The sequence below is a fragment of the Dromaius novaehollandiae genome, chromosome 10 (assembly GCF_036370855.1).
Source record: "Dromaius novaehollandiae isolate bDroNov1 chromosome 10, bDroNov1.hap1, whole genome shotgun sequence".
Classification (NCBI taxonomy): domain Eukaryota; kingdom Metazoa; phylum Chordata; class Aves; order Casuariiformes; family Dromaiidae; genus Dromaius; species Dromaius novaehollandiae.
In genome coordinates this window covers 18,883,766-18,897,273 of record NC_088107.1, presented here as the reverse complement: position 1 = coordinate 18,897,273, position 13,508 = coordinate 18,883,766, and the positions used below count along the sequence as shown (strand labels likewise).

The 13,508-nt window shown below is 43.2% G+C and overlaps 1 protein-coding gene across 1 annotated transcript in view; it reads right to left on the bottom strand.

Moving 5' to 3' along the window:
* KLF13 (KLF transcription factor 13) overlaps nt 1–13,508 on the bottom strand; it is a 38,730-nt gene that overhangs the window by 6,166 nt on the left and 19,056 nt on the right. The gene's annotated exons all lie outside the window — the stretch shown is intronic.

Sequence of the window (13,508 nt, the reverse complement as noted above, 5' to 3'; positions counted from 1 at the left end):
GAACAAGGAACATTAGAGCAATTGCTCTATAGGCTGTTTGGTGGATTTTTGGGGCTACACCAACAACCACAACGCGTAGCACAGTGGTTGTATCTGTACAGTACCCAAAGGGAGAGAGATTTTCATATGGACATCCATGAACTCCTCCTCCTAAGAGATCTGCAACAGGTAAGACAAGACTGTTGTCAGTTGCCTTCCACTGAACTGCAGCTTAAAAACTTAGGGGCCCACAAACTTAAAAAAAAATCAAAAAACAATTAACACAACTGGTTTAATGGATAAACTTTTGTTGTGTAAAAAACCATGCAAATCCATTCAGTGTCAGGTATTTTCCAAAGAATAAAGCTCCTATTTCATAGATGCATAGATTTTTAACGGGCTTGCTATAATCTTGACCATATGCAGCAGCCTGGGGCAGAATATGAGCAGTTTCTGCATCCCAGCTATATCCCCCTTGCTGAGCTTCGGGCTGGTGAGGAACCCTTTGGCTAGAGCAGGCCCTGCGTGTGGAGCGCTGGGAGAGCGTCCTCCTGGGCCTGCTCCTGCAAACTCTCAGGGACTTGTCTCATTCTCCTGATAGAAATATCCAGTGAAGGAACAACATTTTGGCTGCGTATGGCTGTTTGCCACACACCCAGTCACCTGTTGGGTACACTCCTGCCTATGGCAGGACATGCCCATCATCCCGGTTGGGTCTCTCCCTAAGTTTTGGTCATGCAACAGATGTACTTCTGTGACAACTGGGACCCTTCAGAAGAAGGGCAACAAGAAGTTGGCTGACAACTGGATCTGGCCTGCAGGTTTGACGCTTCTCATTCCTTAGCTATGGTATCTTTTCCGGTAAGGCAATGGTCTTTGGATCATATTTTTTGCCTAAGTTAATTTTCTCCGTGTTGGTTTTCATTACAAATGGGATCAACAACTATTCCTCACTAGAAGGACTGCCCCATGTGAAGGCTGCTTTTTGGAAAGGAAGACAAGTGTTAACTTGCAATGTTTTGCTTCTGCTGTTGATAATGCCATGAAGCACAAACCTTTTCTGCTGATCAGTTAGCACAGCATCAGCTGCTCTGTTCTGTGTCTCGCATTTGGTAACCAGCAGCGGGCACAACCATCCGGTTCCTAACGAGGGAAGAGCTGCTGGAGCCGGACTGTGCAAGATATGTGTTACCCAGCACCAGCATGAGGTGATCAAGGTATTGCACCACCTACCTCCTCCTCTCCCCACTGCACGTCATCCACAGCTGGGAACACTCAGGTTCACACTCACCTGCCTGACTTGATGTTAAGGGTGATGCCACAGGAAAATGTGGCAGTACACCTTTCTGCCACTCTTTCTCTACTCTTACTTGTTCTCCTTCTTCCTAGGAAATTTTTTCCCTCAGTCCTCTCTAGTCTTGATTCATGTCTTCTTGGTAGTTGCCTTTAAGTTTTTTGGACAAGTGATTTTCCCTTCCCAGGACTAACCGACAGCTGGCATCACTCTAGTAGTGGTATCAAGTTTTCTACAGTGCTTCCCTGTGTTGTTGAGGTTTAGCAATACCTCCTCAAAGAAAAGCTGTATTGTGAGGAAATGCGGGTGCCTCGCGCAAAGATACTAAAGTTATTACTGTTTATAAAAAAATTAGCATGCAGTCAGGAACAAAGTTGCCTTGGGGTATTAATTAAGAAAAGACCTAGCTGCTGCTCCAAAACCACACATGGAAATTCACAGGCTGTCGTCAGTCTCATCTCCCAGACAGAAGGGATGTGGTTTTCTGTGCAGGTAAGTTATATAAAGGTCCTTTTACTGGCAGTAAAGTAATCAGCAGAATGAGAGATTATATGAATTGATTGCCTAATCTCAACAGGGAACATGTAGCCACAGTACAGCTCTCTTGCATAAGCACTAACCCATGGACACGGTGTGCTCAGCACAGCTTTCAGCACGGAAGCGGCTGCATCTGCACACCACAGCTCAGGTCCCAAAGCTGCAGCTTAAGCAGTGCTGAAGTTAGATTTTACCTTATGTAATGAATGCAGAATCTGATCCTACACATTAGTGTGGAAATGTCACACAGCATCTTAAATACTGCTGGAAACATGCCAAGCGTGTGAATGTGTATATAGGTAGTCTTAGTGCTACACCTTGGCAGTAGGAATACTTTTGTGCTTTATGAGCATTAGTAGCAGAAGAGAGATAAGTCTCCAAAAAAACAAACTGCTATGCTTGAAATAAAGCAAAGAAATTCAGGCTTCTCTGTTCTTCAGAGAGGCAGGCAAGAGGTGCCTTGCAAAGGTGATAAATATCATATTTCATCACAATTTCAAATAGGTTAAGCTTCCATGCTCCAAATCCAACTAAAGTGTAACCTTTCTTGCTCCTCTGCCAGAGCACATGACACCACATAACTTCTGTTTAGAGTTACACAAGCTGGTGGAAAAACATCACTTTTGAGAGCTAAATTCAACTGACATTAATTCAAAATCACGCAAGCAGGAACATCTTTGGCTTCTTCCTGAACTCCACCCAGTCCAAAGGAAAAAATACGTGTAGGGCTGCCTTCAAGGAACCCAGAGTGCTCCCCGAGTTGGAGCGAGTGAGGTCTGCAGGTACACCGGCTTCCCAGCTCAGTTCAGCAGCACAGACCTCGCTGCTCACGCTCCCTGCACTGGCTGCCAGTGCACACTGCCAAAGGAGCAGCAGAGTTGCCTGGGCTATAAAAACAGCATAAAAACGTATCTCACTTGCTGGAGGGGATTTAGAAGCAAGTGGGGCCCATCTGTTCTTGGAACTTTATATAAAATTCGTTCGTATTTGTGTACGTTTGTCAACCATTATTTATATTGATGCAACAATATGTGGTCATGGGAAACAAGAACTGCAGAGATGGTAGAAGCAGATCTGATGTCCACTTGACCAACTAGGCTTGATCTGCTCCGTACTTTCAGCACATCGTTCACTTTACCCCTGAGCCACATACAGCTTCAAGTGACGCTGCTCTGCAGTCCCTGGAGCAATCTGCTTTCTGTTTCACTAGCTCATCTGGATGATATCCAGGATTTGAATGGCAGTTAAAAGAGACTATGAGACTGTGTACTGCGTAGGTCTCATTGTGCTAAAAAATAACCTACAGATGACTGAGAAGACAGCACAGGTTGTGAGACACCATCCATTCTCAGAACTACCAGGTAGGATTAGGCAGTCATATCTGAACGATTAGAAATGGGATATCCACTGTCCTACAGATCAGAGCAATAGTATATCGAACCAGCTAGTGGAGCCTATCCTTTCAGTGTAACTCACGTATTGGTTCTGCATGTTACGTTTCCATCTTCCAGCACATGTCAAGGCCATGCAGTAACAAAGAAATGCTATGTATCCTGGGACTTCCAGGAGTGACTGCAAAGCCAGAAACAGTTTTCTGTGTGATCTTTCATCTGTTCTGCTGCTTCACAGAACAGAATTGCATGTTGTCATGAAAAGAGAGATGAAACCTGAGCATGCCACTGTGTGCTGTTCTTGAATCTCTGCGTTTTTATATACATAATTAAGGGTATATTTGGAAAGACAGATCAGCAGGCTGGGCGGGGAGGATGATGGACAGACAGTTTAATGGAGATGTGACTGAAGCACCCTTCCTCCAAGAGAGGAAATGCTATCCTGGGAAAAAACATTCGGCCAAGCAGTCTGTTTCTTGAGACTGGCTGATACTAAAAAAGAAAGAAAATCATTCTTCAATAGCACTCTCATGTGTTCAGGAATATTTTCATTTCTGTTATCCTCTTGTTTACAAACAGGCACTTTTGAATAGCTGAAAAACAAGCCCTTAACCTTCTGAGTGCAAGAGAGAGAATAACTCATAACTTTGATGTTACGTAAATGGCCATTTCCTTATCGAGTACTTAAAAGAGGGGGAAAGAAACCCAAAGCCTCAGATTTCCAAATGCCTATAAAGTGAAACCAGAAAGTTCTAAATTCACGATTCGGGGGGGGCTTATTTCTTAACCAGACAAGCCAACGCCATCATGTAAGCTGCTTTTGTGCCTCTGTCTGTCCAACAGAATGTCTTGGCTAACTGAACCAAATCTGACCAAGAGGCAGAGACCTCAGAAGTATTAAGTAAGTTCTAGTTCCATGCAATGGGATAGAGGAGATCCTCGTAATGTTCTCACTGAAAAGAAAACTCACAGGTGGGTTTGACTGTCGTTAGACACCAGAAACCCAACATGGCAGCAAGTTAAAAAATGCCCCAAATCCAGGAACGGCTCCGGAGTTCAGGCGTCCTGTGGCCCTGGGACGTGACCTCCCCCGGGCCCCGGGACACGGCGGCGCTGGGCTGCGTTAGGGTCTGCTGACAGACGTGTGCCTGGGCCTGCTATTTGCACTGCCAGTGATGGGGGTTTTTTAGGAACTTGAGTTCTCTTCTCAGATGACCAGCAGGCATTAAGTACAGCCTCACTTTAAAGTGTGGGCATCTTCATTTTAATCTGAACAAATCCGGTCGTGAAACTGGCAGGTTATTGGCTCTTCTGAGTGCACAGGGAATCACTGCAAATGAAACTGGGCAGGAGCTGCAACAGCTCCCGCAACACCATTTAAATCCATGTCATATTCTCTGTACCTTTGTGGGGACACCCGAGACATACGTGAATCTTTCTTCAAAGGGGAATTTCAAAGCTGCAAGTTTACATTTTAAATGAATGCGTGTTACTGTTTGCTCGGGAGGAGTTTGCGTTATTCCACCTGGGAGCAGAAACGGCACCACGTGACTCATCTGTGTAACCACCCCTAACCAGAGCAACTCAAATAGCAAATGATAAACACACAGTTCAGGTATTAGGAAGATAATGGGTATAATGCCAGAGAAACATAAGTAGTGCAAATTTCCTCCCCTAGCCTTAACCACAGTCAGCTCCTCCCAAGAACAAATATATAAAAATAACTGATTTGGCATGTTCCACACAGTTATCTGATCCTGCTTTAAAATGTTACCACTCACTTTCACCATAATGGAAACTATTGTATTTTTTTCTGAGATTAGATTTTTATCGGTTACATTCCAGGCCTTTATTTAAAGCCTGTTCAATAATGTCAGCCAGATCTTAAATCTTATTTTTCAGTAACTTTAGCTACTTTCTGTACTGTATTTTCATTAGCCACATTTTCATTATCTTTTCTCAAGGCAGGATAATTCTAGCTTTTTTAGGCTTTCCCCTTCCAGGATACTCAATCCATCACAAAATCTTTTTTGTTGTCTGAAACGTGCATGCCCCAATTTTACTGAACCCCTCTTCAAGCAGGGATGCCCACGCCGGACTGCTCTGCATGCCTGAGTTTCCAGAACTGAGCACTTTTTAAATACCCATACGTTTTATCCTGCATTTTTGCACAGTGAATTAAGACTTTGAAATGGGTGCCTGTTGCCTTTACCAAGTCATCTTCTGCCTACCGGGCCAACTCCCGTCTGAGTCCTCCCGTTTAGTCCCCACGTTATTTCTGCCAGCGCGACGTGCGTCGCTCCCCGTGCAGCACCTCCAGCGCTGGCCCCGGCCCCAGCCGGCACCCAGGCCCCGGCCCCGGCCCCGCCACGCGCAGCCAGTGTAGCCCACCTTACGGTCCAGCAGCTGGAAAAGGAATCTTAAAGCAAACTGGCTTTAAAATGAAAGGGCCATAAATTTAATAAAAAGAAAGATTGCTGCTGCTTTTGCTAAGGTTTTGAATAAAAGCGTGAAATAAAGGCTAGGGCTATGTGGATAATTTATTCCTTGATTCATTTTCTCACTTGAAAAACTAAAAAGCCCTTTGAAATGCAGATGAGTGTGTGTTTCTCAGCAAATCACGAATCCCATAGTCATTTTATTTTTGTTTGATCTAAATGCTTTATTTCTTTTTGGCATGTTTTTTTAACACCTTTTAAATTCTTTTAAGCTGGAGGGACAATTTTCAACATAATGGTAATGTTAGTCGGAAATGAATCAATGAAACAAGTTATCACAACTTTTCTGAAATAAAAAAAAAATGACCTAAACTATTTGCAGAGTTAAACTTACATAATTCTGTTCTTCAGAAAAGAGAATAAACTGTTTGCCAAAAATATAGTTTGTCTAGCATTATTAAAAATCATTTCTTTTGTTCTTGGAGCTGTCACATTTAACAGGTAAAATGGAAAGCTCCCTTTTCACAAGTACTTCTGTATGTTAGATAATTGCTTTCTAACTTAAAAGAAATACAAAGTTATTAATATTTTTTATTAAATTGCTTGGCAGCTTTCCCTCCATGAAGATTGAATGCCTGACAGTTTTTATTAGGGGACTAACTGGACGTCTGGATATCCGTCTTGTAAGAGAACAGTCTTATTTGTGATTTCAACAATTGCTTAGCTCAAATCTTTCCTCTGCTTATTCTCATTTCAATATAAGTTTTGAAAAATGATCATCATCACATTTTTCCCCTGGCCTTCCTGGTGTTTATAACCACGAGGGATTCTCAAAGACAGCCAGCAAGGGTAGGCCAACAAGCAGAGCACAGTGTCCATGCAAGTCTACCCTCCCCTTCTCAGAGAAATCTTGGAATAGTTTTTAGGTCTGTGTTGAGACTGTGAATGAGAGATGCCCTCTAGCACTGTAGCGGGGCCCAGGCAGTCTTAGGTGATTCCCTACAGAGTAGAAGAAACTTGTTTTCCGCTGCCATGATGAGCTACTTTGGTTTCCCTGTACGTTTGTCTTCCTGAGCCATTTTGCAAACTGTTGGTAAGACTGATGCAGCACTTCAAAATGCTGCATCTGTTCTGAGTTTGCCTGTCAAAAGTAAGCAGATGCGTAACTTTCAACTGTACTGCCTCCTAGTCACCTTGCTGCATCGAGTCCTAGAGGCAGACAAGAAATGTAATTTAGATTTAGACATTACCTCTTACAGACTCTGTCCAAGCAAGATTGCAGACGTGCACTGGAAGTGCAAACTGAGTACTTGTACATCGAGTTGTCTGATTGCAGGTGATGAGTAAGGATGGCACTTACTAAGCCTCCAGGTTAGTTTTGAAGGTGCAAAAATCAAATACATATTTGCAGGTACAAGGTTCATTTGCAAAATGCTAATATAGAATTTGAGCTGCGCAAGTCCATCCACATTTGTGGACTGAAGTTTAGAGACAAATAGTATATGCGTTGCCTCACTCTAAAACAATGTCTTTTCACATCTACAGCAGGGTTTTCCTCCAGGCTTTGTGTATCTTGAAAAAAAGCAATGAGCACTTGCAAAACTGTGTGCGCAAGGCCCTGGAACCTCTGATCCCCCTTACCTTGTGGCGTGAGCCCTACGGAGCATCACTGCGCAGCTGTGAATAAACATTTCTTTCCTGCAGAGTAAGTTAAGTGGTGAGGACACTGTAAGTGCCTCTAAAAACAGTTAAGTGACTTTCCAAAAGATTCAGAATAAGCCATGGCAGAGCAGGAACTGGACTCCAGGTACTGATGTATAGCTAGACCTGTTATACTCTCTTCCCACCTCTAACATACTTTCCTTTTTTTCTGAAACATATGCAAACACTGATTTCATGAAGTCTGCATAGAGATCACGCAGGTGTGATAGGTGTGCTTCTTTTTGTCTTATCTTTAGTGTTTGTTACGGCCTGAGCTCATGATGCTTGTCTATTTATACTCTTATCGGGAGAGCAGATGATGGATTAAACAGTGGCTCACAGAAAGTTTGCATTAACTACCTGTCATCTTGGACTGTTCCAGGAAAAATCACATACAGCTCTGAAGCACTAAACGCTTCATGAGATTTTACATTTTTGAGAGCTCTGCACCTCTCAAAAAAGAAAACCCACAGAGAGAAAGTTATGAAATTAAATGGGATCTGATTTTCTGAAGGCAGTTAGTAAAGCATCAGTTTGACTTTCATTTATTGCCTATGTGCAAATATTTCCAGCTGCATTTTCACAGTTACTTAAGTCATAACTTTATATAATAAAAAGAAATTCTGCAAAAATTTAGTCCAGACTACTGCTGTTACCAACATAAAGTATTTTGCCCAATGTAAACTTGGCCCATATGTAGAAACTATTTTTAACCAAAAACATTAGAAAGATGAAGCTCAGTTGTAGCTTAAAAGCTTTACCAGAATCCAAATATTGGTATATTCCTAGGCCAAGAGGCTGCAAAACAGCCAAAAAATCTTAAGCTTCAGGGCACCAGTTAATTTCCATAAATAGCACTAAGGAAAGCTGTCACCACTTCCTCCAATTTACAATTAGTCCCTTGCTGTATTGAGGGTTCAACTTTGTTTCAGATCAAGCATCTGTCCTCTGACATGCTGCTAAACACAGGACCAAAAACAGCATCTCACTCACCCCTACCAGTATAGCAAAGAAGCCACAACCCAAGGCCCATGCCAAAAAGACCAAGTGTATTTCCCAAACTTACATTTTAATGATCTTTTCTGGATTGAAATAGATTGCTACAGTTCCATGGATACTTATAGAGTAAATTATATTTGGTTTTCTTCTCTCTAGCTACATTTACCTTGTAGTATCTCTGTCTGTCTGTCTCTCTGTCTGCTAGGCTCTGCTAGAAATTGCGGAATCCTGCTGGGCAATTGAGAAATTCAGTTCTTTTATATAGATTGAAGACCATAGAAAAAGGTCATTAAAAGTCCTTTGGGAATTCCATGGTTTGCAATTCCCATCAGTATCTGCAGACCTGAGCGTTGGGAGTCTGGCGGTACGGGCTCTACTGTACCTCGGCACCAAGATGCATCACACCTGTCATCTCTGAAACTAGGCTTTCTCCTCCGCAGTTTCTCAGTTCCTGGACTCTGACGAGTTCACACGTTGTCTCCTCTTCCTTCCTCGCACAGCCCCTCCCTGGCTTGTATCTTCCTTCCCCTTTTGAACTACAAATGTCAGCTGTGCTGGGCCAGAGGCTTGTGAAGCTCTTAAGTCAGCTATATAGACTATGTCAAAACTGGATCTGTGTAAGCATAATTATGCTTGTTGTTTATGTTAAATATGTTAAAGAGTTTTTTCCTTGGAACATACTCAGATACAAAATCACTGGAGTGAGTACAGCCAACACTTCAGCCTTCAGGAAAAGTCATTTTGTGGCGTCCAGCAGAGGATAGATATGACAGGCGTTTCTGCAGACAGCTGAAGTCTGTAGCAGCGCCATAAATATATAGACACAAATTGTTGAAACATCCTCTCTATTAGAAGTAGCAGAAGCATCTGAGGCTGCTTTAGCTAACAAACTGAATTCAGCTGAATAAAGCATGAAACCAAAGGTGCTTTTATAACTTTCTGAATAATTAATGTAGCCTGCCATATGCTCCCCACTTCGGTAAGAAATGTGTGCACCTGACAACTCCATTTGATGCATCAGTAGAGCCTAGTGGGGCAGAAAAGCCAGCAAAAAGACAACTCTGAAACTAAGGGCTGGGAAAGTGAAAGTGAGGGAACAGAGATGTGCAGAATTTCCAAAACACTCCTACGGCTTAGAGGTTCCTCCGCATTAGTCTAGGCAAGTGTCACGGGCTATCGTCGCTTACTAGCAAAATTCACTCTAATCCCATGGAAAGCTGCGAAGGGAGACGAGCACACTGCTTGTCTTTGCTGTCTTCCCCAGCTTCCCATCACAGAACTGCTGGTGGCCACATTAAGAAGGTAAAGAAACAATATTCTTGTGGTATCTAAAGCAGTGAGATTTAGCAAAACAGCTCTGAATAATCTCTTCCTATGCATACCACTGTGAAAATGCCTAATTCATCATATATGATCCTCTGCTCTCCTTTTTTGTCTTTGTAAATTATTACGAAGAGTAAGATGCAAGCGCGATGCCTTTGAATATGCTCACCAGCTGGCAAACAGCAAGGTTATACATCAGTAGCCGCTACCTACTGAAATGACATATATCGTGTGAACTGTTCAGCACTCCCAGGGCAGTGCTCCGCGTCACGGGGTCTCACAGCAAGGCTGCCTCTGCTCTACCCATGTCAGTCTGCCTTGCCCATGATGCCAAACAGCTTCTCTCACATACAGTGAGGTTATATTCTTGCCTCTCCAAGGAGCTAATGATTGTATAAGTCACATCATCTGCTTTGTGCCTGAGCTTGCTAGGGAAAGCTGTCATTTAGAAGGTAGGTATTTCTTTAGCTAGCTTTTCTCTAGCCAGCTGTTTTGTGTCTGAGGTTGTAAATAAGATCAGTTACAGACTGGAAGAGAGGGAACAGATGGTGGTAAAGGACAGTGTCAGACAAGTGTCCCTATTGCAGCCATCCTTGTGCTCACTAGGATGAAGTGGGGCATGGTTAAATGGAACGGGAGAGTAACAGAGCAGAGCGAGAGAGCACAGAGAAGCGGCTGCTGCAGGTGAGCCTGTGGCCTCGCAGGGAGGCCAGCCTCGGTGCTTGCCCTCTGTGCTCCTGGCTGCTCTGGGACGAGCATAAACCATATCAGCCTCACTGGAAGCTCTTCTAGAGCAACTATGGTAAGTTTAAACTAGGATCTTAGTATTACTTCTACTATTTATACTACATCTTTAGTATACTCTGATCAGCTGCTGTAAATGCTACTCGGCTTCACAACCCTCGCTGGGCGGCAGGAGGAAGGATGCCTTTCCAGCCTAGGTCACTGAACAAAGTGCCGGCTCTCTGCTAGTTTCCCTCTGCTCTGTTCCCTGGTCTAAAGCAGCGCTGTGCTTTGCACACTTGAAGGCCAGGATGCCTCACAAGCTGGGCATTAGGTGTGGCATTTTCCTCGCCACCTTTACTTTCCCTTTCTCATATTCTTAGCAAAGCACTTCTGGAGGAGCTGCTGATCATTTCCAAACTCAGTAGGAGGAATTCTTTCTGCTGTCTTGATGGCTAGCAAAAACAATGGACAACTTAACGGTAACAACTGCATTATTGCTGTATCTTCTAGTTGGCCTTCTCCAAATCTACATACATAATATTTTTCCCCAACTCTTTTCCGTCATACTTGCTGTAGTCTGCTACATGATTGCATTGAGAGTATGCACATTTTAAGTGCGCTATCTGTATTGCAATACCTCTTAGTCTGTACAACTGTGAAGAATCAGAACTTCAGCTACCTCTTATAAACCTGGGAATCCAATAGATAGGAGAAAACCCTTGCTAGTAATAGTGTTATATGATTATAAGAGGTGGTGTTTACAATGCATGCAATTTCAAACATAAGATATACATCTTACAGTTCCATATAGATTCATTGTTCCCATTTAATGCTTCTCTTTTGTTGATTTTATCTTAACTGTAATGCATAACACTGACCACTGCCCTCTCCTTCCCTAGCGTTCTGAGGCGTAAGCAAAGTGGGGACCTCCCGTCTAAGGCAAGAGGGACACCTGAGGTACGACACCGATGAGGTCGGAAACTGCTTACCCCTGCAGGGGAAACCTCCATGACTAGGTAAGTGTGCAAACCAGACCGGACCCTGTCTCCCTGTAGCAATAACTGCTGTCAGTCCTGCTCCCATTAAGTGTCATGTCTCTGTTTACATAGACTTTTGCAGCATCCTAGTATAAAAGCAACATTTATTTCCCCTGCTGCTGGAATCTATGAGTAAACGATGCTATTTTATCGAGCACCAAAGACAGGCCCAATGCTTGAAAAATGAAAGACTCCCTCAGTGCCAAAGAGCTTATATTCTAAAACAATGCAACCTAAATGTGGGGTTTTCTTTCAGAGTTAAGGCCCTGCAATTGCTGTATGCAATTGCTGGTTGGTAAACATAGAACTCTTACTGGATCTCCTTATCTTTGAGGCATGAAATGCTAGACCATTTCAGGGCTTAATAAAACAGCTGAAATGCCACTATCTTAAACAACCAGCATCTTCAATATGATTTTGTCCCTCTTGTGGCTTGTTCCAAGGATGGAGATCAATAACTGACCCTTTGACTTTTGCACTTAAATGCAAGATAATTAAATTGCATTATGCTGAAATGATGAAGTGATGAATTCTGGAGAGAGGAGGATGTGTCTTAGCTATGTATCATTTCCAAACCGCATTGAAGTATCAGACTCTTAGCAAAGAGAGAACCTCTGGGGCCTAGTATAGTACCCCTTAATTACTGTATTTCTCTGATTTGTTGTTCTACTCAGTTCTGTGAATGTAAGGAAGGGGAATGACTATTAAAATCTCTAGTGTGAATAGAAAATAACAGAAAGAAGTGCCGCAAGTAGAGCCTCTAAACACACCTCGGTATTACTGAACAACAAAACTAAAAGAGGGGGATTTTTATCCTTTTCTATGGATCAATAATACTTTTAAGAAAAATACTTCACAAGAAAATTGGGGCTGCAAAGCCAAAAACCGTAAGTGCTAATCAGCAAATCTGACCTATTGCATCATCCCAGCAAAGGAATTTCAGCCTAGAATTCTTGCCTCGAGCCGAAACCCTGTTGAGCAAGAGGCTTTCCTCATTCCTCATGTGCAAAGCTTAGGTCTCCAGCATAGGTCAGGGAAGTCTGGCGTGTCATGGTGTTAGCCCCTGTTACATTAATGAAGGTATGTGGGGTTTTGTTCTTCTTTTTTGGAAATTTAATAAACTGATTCAGGCCTCTTAAAGTGATAAGTGACTGGGGGAGGGCTTTCCAAACATGTATGATAAACAGCATAGTGCTTCTACCAAATGAATCCATGTAAAATTTAAAAAGGAAAGTAATAATATGGACCCTAATGAATATGTGCTGGATTGGGGTCTTGTTTAGTCATTTCTAGTCTCATGTTTCTTTTGTCCCAAGTATCTAACACATGCCAGCATACTGATTTGTTCTGTGTTATAAGCTGATGATTTGGGCTGCACCACTCACCCCCTGTTAGAGTAAATAAGGTGATTAATGAAAATGTTATGTAGACAGCAGCTGAAGCCAAGGAAGGAAACTCCCCAGCCTTGATTCTTCATGCTCCAGGAGGGGAAAAAAGTCCTCCCCACAGCTGACACAACTACACCAAATGTGTCTACAGGGAACATGTAGTTAAGATACCAACAGAAACACAAGGTTTCCATTACAAGCTGCGCTGCTGCCTGGATCTTTGCCCTGCTGCCGCAGAACCTCTCCGCCTGTCACCCGGCTCACGCTGCAAGCGCCCAACAGCCCCGGCTCAGGCATCTGCCTGTTGGCAGCTCCACGGGAGCGCCACAGGGTGCTGTGCTCTTTGGCACCCTCTCTTCCTCCGGCCCACTGTTACAGTGGAAAAAAAGATTGTATGCTCACTGTAGAAGGATAATTCCCCCTCTTCTTCCAATATGTGCTATCACCTCTTGAAGCCTAGGAGTACGTACCAACAGAGCCGACAGGGTAACCATCAAGTTGTTCATTCGTAGTTGTATAGCCTTTACACAGGAAAAATTATATGGGTAGCAGAGCTAACCAGTAGGTACTCCTGGAGGGTACCAAAAATGCAATGTAGTCACTTCTCAGTGTCTCAGCTGCTTCTTGGGAGGCTCTCTTGCCAAGGTATGTCCAGGGAGAACTGTGCTCCCTTACTGATCAGTGTGATGACCTGT